Source organism: Crocodylus porosus, unplaced genomic scaffold, assembly GCF_001723895.1.
Source record: "Crocodylus porosus isolate Cpor-Errol unplaced genomic scaffold, CroPor_comp1, whole genome shotgun sequence".
Taxonomy (NCBI): Eukaryota; Metazoa; Chordata; order Crocodylia; family Crocodylidae; genus Crocodylus; species Crocodylus porosus.
Genome location: NW_017728948.1, coordinates 36,134,089 through 36,139,523, shown reverse-complemented (window position 1 = coordinate 36,139,523; position 5,435 = coordinate 36,134,089).

Genomic DNA, 5,435 nt, shown 5'->3' with positions numbered 1-5,435 from the left:
AGGGGGAAGATCACTTCCTTGGACCTGCTCGAGATGCATCTGTGGATGCATGACAAGGTGTGGTTGGCCCTCCTGACTGCATCCCCACACTGCCGGCCCACGTTCATCTTGGTATCAATGATGACTCCAAGATCCTTTTCTGCTTCTGCACTGACGAGAAGGGAGTTCCCCAGCCTGTAGGTATGCTGCTGGTTCTTCCTCTCCTAATATATATTTCTCTAGAATACTTCCCCCGCTAAGGTGAAGGGGCAGGGAAGAGGTTTATTTCCCTCCTCCCTCCCACCAGCATGGACCCCAGTGGGGTCTGCCAGGAAGAGGTACAGGAGCCCCTGTCAGGCATTTCTCTGTTCACTGCTCCAGCGGCAGGAGTGTGGCCAGTCCCAGCAGTAGCCTCCAGTGAACTGGCTGGGGAGGGGGGGTTAATTCCCCCTCCCTGTCCCACCAGCATGGACCCAAGCCAGGGTCTGCCTGGCACTTCCTCCTTGCTGCTGCAGGGGCGGGGGCATGGCTAGAGTCTAGCCAGCATGGTCCGCTGAGGCAGAGGAGGCAGAGATGGGGTTTATTCTTCCCTCTGCAACCCCTGCCCCTGGGGAAGTTGCAGCCAGGTCTGCCAGCCTGGATTGCCGCTGCTGTCAATTACTCCCTGTGTGGGGTGAACAATGGAATAATTACCATGCTCCAAAAGACTCCAGCATCATGTGTGTCAGTGTTCGCACACTGTAAAATGGCAGTGGGGCTCTTTAAACTAAAGCTTGTCCAATGAGCTTTAATTCAAAGTGCCCCACCACATTTTTCAGTGCAGGGATGCTAATGCACATGACAATCTGGGAGCTTTAATTATCATGGCTCTTGGAGCTCCGCTAAATAAAGTGTCCACCATCCTCCCCGCTGCCTCCTGAAGCACACCCGAAGATAATCAGCCTTCACGTTTAAGACAAGTGCTGCAGCAGTAGTGCCATAACAGATCACCATTGTCAACAGTTTACTCAGCATAGTGAAGTGCTGTCTACTTTGAAATACAGGGAGATCTGCTTAATCATAAAGGGATTTTTTTCTTGGTTCTGGATATTTATCATCCCTTCCCTAGCTCAAAGTTATTTAAAAAATGGTCTTTGAATCCAGAAGAACTGTTACTCAGATGACATTTCTTTGGACTTGAGATCTTGCTTGTGAAGATCCTGAGTGATTTGTTTGTTAGATCAAGACTACAGAACTATTGGTGTTCATGTAGGACTTCTCATTGGCTTTCATTTGCTGTCCAAGGCAGAGACTACTGATTGGTCTGAGATAATTTTTTGGTAATTTATCCAGTTTTAAATATTGGAGTCAGTTAATAGTGAATGTTTCTTATAACTGAGAGACTTGAAATATGCCATGCTTCATGGCCTGTCCTCATTTTTTGTGTTTGTTGCTGTATATGTGATAGGTAAGAATACTTGTGGGTGATATTTTTTATTGGACCACTGTACAGTTGATAATAGAGAGAGGCAAGCTTTCAGATACCACAGTTCCCTTCTTCAGGTCTCTGTATATGTGAAGTAGCTTGAGAAGTTCACTGCAAAACTTCAGGTAAAATGTGTTCAGTGTGCTGAAGATAACTCAGTTAAATGGGCAAAGATTTACTATATATCAATTGCTGCACAATAACGTTCCATCTGCATGTTGTTACCCTGCAGCAAATAAAAGTTAACTTGTGGTAGCATAGCTCTGGTGTCAAGTTTGACATTCATCTCTGTTCCAGTACAGAAATATTTGTGTAACTGCATAAAACAAAGTGTATATACACACAGTCTACACATCACAGATTTCTTCTTCATTGGGAAGCTGATTTACAAGGATCTGAACATCCGTGATACTCAGCAAAGAAGTGACACTGGTCAGAAGGGACTATGGTATAAATATTATTATTTTTCCTGTCTTTTCACAAAACAAGAAGTGCAAATCCTTCTCATGCTCATTTATGAATATGCCATTTAAAGGGGCTAAGCATCTTTAAGATGTAAGGAAAAGATAAGCTTATGATAAAGACTATGTGTAGTTCATACTATATATGCTAAGCCCAATCTATTGCCTAACCTAAAATGATCTAGTTTTATTTATATTTAACTCCAAGCAATTTAATAAAGAGCTGGTCACTGGAATCATGGCACTTAGTACCCCTCTTATTTGGTAAGTACATAGAGTTGAACTGTTTCTTAGAAAGGAATCATCATGAAAATATTTATAGTGTCCGAAGTATATTTTTTCACATGTTTATATAAGTGAAGCATTGCTTAGGTTTTTTTATAATGAGAGATTTGACAGTGGAAGTAAAGAAAATTAGATATTATAATACAGCAATAATCTATAGAGCTAAATTCTTAATCATCCTAAAATTTTTCAGCTAAATTTCTGATATTTTAGACCCAAATCCTGGGAAAAGTGTCCTTTTCCTAAAATAAAAATCTATAATATCCCTAATCCCTCATAAAAAACAGGAAAGCCTCAATTTTTGTTTGAATAGTTACTTCACCATCACTGCATAACATTTAATTACTCATCTCAGGAGACTAACTTGACTGCACTTGATAGAATCTAGGAATTTCAAACTGAAGGCTCAGACTATTAAACTCTTCCTTTTTTTGCTACTGAATGCAAATGGCTCTACTTCATCAATGATTTATTTTGGAATTAATATTCAAATTAATCATACATTGTGCTCTAAACAAAACACAGGGAGGGTAGCTATTGCTATTCACAGTAAAAAGAAAGCTAAGAGCACAGCCCTGTCATTTACCAATGTCACTATCCTTCAATAATCATTTGAAATTGTTAATTGTTTGAAAACCTCTTAGCTTTACCTTGTGTAATGTTCCTATCTAGAAATGCTTCCATCTATCACTGCCACTGAGCTCAGAATGCTTTTGTACTTGGAAGGCATCCAGGCACAGAGCTGCAGGATTTACTTTGTGCCCTATCAAGGGGGTATCAAGATACAGTACATATGCAATGTTTCATCTAGTTTTCTTAGAACATGCAAAAGATCCAACTGTGCTGTTAATTTGGTCAGGCCTCAGGCCCTCCTCAGCACATCAATTTTCCTTGATTGTATTCCACAAACTAGATTGTATTTCTATTATAGGATCAGTAGGAAAACAATCTTTTTTAACCCCATTAAATAAAAAGGAATGAGTGGTTTCAGTCTAGCAGCTGGGTGGATTAATACGTTCTGTATGACATACACAAATGCATGTGGATGTTATCCCTTTATCTGTGGAGGGTTAGAAAGAAAAACAACCTCTTTTTATAATCTTTTGCACTTTGGCTGCTGACAGACACGAAAGAAATAAAACCAGCACTTTACTGGACGAGGCAGTGTGTTAGTTCAATCCGGCTCTGCAGAGTATGTGTAAACCACATGTGTCAGTGCCGGGTCTTGGTGCTTTTATCTAAAGCTGATTCAATCAGCTTTAGCTAAAAGTGCCAAAAAACTCCGCTGAAGTGCCCAGCCTACATAGGGCAAGCTGTGTCAAACTAATGTGATACCTCTTCTGGGCATGCACTGGGTTTGGCATGGGGGTGAGCATAGTTTAAAGGAAAGAGCTGGATGCTTTTTGGCAGTGGCGGGGTGGGGAGGGCAAATCTGTAAGCAATCTTGAAACAACCATATGTATCTTCCAATAATACTGAAGAGGATATCTCAAAGTAAGAAAGAAACAATAAACATCTAAGCCCATCAAAGGCTAAGTACAGATGTTCAGAAAGCCTAAGGAGGAATCAATCTAACTTATGTGGGATTCTGGACCTAGGTTAAAATAGTAGCCCTTTGGTGGTGCAGTGGGCATGCAAGCTGCTTGCACTGCCTGAGGCCAGCAAGCTGGGGGTGCTGCTTCATATTTCCCAGTATGCCCTGCAGGCTCCCCAGGCTGCCAGAGTCCTGAATACAGCTGAGCACTTGGACTACCCTTGATTGACTGCCGGGCATGGGCAAGCACACCCCAACTCCCTGCCACATCACCATGGACCCTCCTCTGGACCCTCCCTTGAGTCCAGTCCTCCCCTGAGTCCAGATGAGCCCCAAAGCAAGTGCCTTCAATCATGTGCCTCCATGTCCTGCCTGCACCTTGCCATAGCATCCCACCACCCATGACCAAGCAGAAAGTGGAGGATAAGCAAAAGTATGGGTCCTGGCACATGACTCTCCTCCACCAAACTGGTTGTGGCCCCTGCTCCAGTGTTACAAGGGCTTCACTGGTCAGACCACCAACACAACCTCAAACTTTCCAGGGGCTTCCAGTAGACATCTTGTGATTTTGCAATGCCATATGCCCCAGCCTGGAAATTTTCAGTGTCCTTTACCTGCAACATGGAGGTGGGTGGCCATGCTCCACCTGCTCCTAAAGTTTCCAGGAGCATTCACCTGCTTGCCACAGCTTGTATGCTCAGTGCCTCCCCACTCCCCCGACCTTGTACTCCAGGACCCTATATCTGTGGATCAAAAAACCTTGTAATACCCCAGGTGTCCATGGGCAAGATATCTTCTGAAAGTGGCCAAACCATGGAGGTCACAGGGTTGCTTTCATGCAGGCCCAGTCCCAAGTGTTCTGCCCCTGCCATTCCAACCCATCAGAGGTTAGCTGCCCACACTGGCTTCTGCTTAAGAGTGTGGTCCATGCTAGGGTTTGAATGGCAGAGTTCCTGGCTCTGACCACTGAGATTTTGTGTGTTGGAGTCATGGTCAGGGTCTCTGGAGCTATACCTGAGCACAGGGGTGTCTGGCTGGGTGTACAGGAGCCATAGTTGGGATCCATGGAGCTGTGCCCAAGTGCATGGGTTTCACTGGGTTCAGTGTCAGGTCTGTGTGTACATTATGGGCTGCTTCATCAGTCTTTCATCAGTCCCATGGGATGTCCATGCCCACTACGGGATAGGGAAGTTCGGGTGAGGGAGATCCCTTGCCCTCCATTAATGCTGACCTCATGAAGAAATGCCTTGAGAGGCTGGATACCTTCAAGTCCAAGTCAGCAGGCCCTGACAATCTACACCCCAGGGTACTCAAGGAGCTAGTAAGCATCATAGCTCAGCCCCTGGCATGGATCTTTGAGAACTCCTGGCGCTCTGGTATAGTGCCTGAAGACTGGAAGAAGGCCAATGTGGTGCCTATCTTCAAGAAAGGGAGGCAAGTGGATCCAGCAAACTACAGGCCCATCAGCCTGGCCTCTATCCTGGGGAAGGTCTTAAAAAAGTTTATTAAAGAGGCCATCCTTACTGGACTGGCTGACTCTAACATCCTGAGGGATAGCCAGCATGGGTTTGTTGCAGGTAGGTCTTGTTTAACCAATCTCATTTCCTTCTATGACCAGGTGACCTATCACCTGGACAAGGGAGAAGAGATTGATGTCACATATCTTGACTTCAAAAAAACCTTTGATCTGGTATCCCATGATCACCTCTTG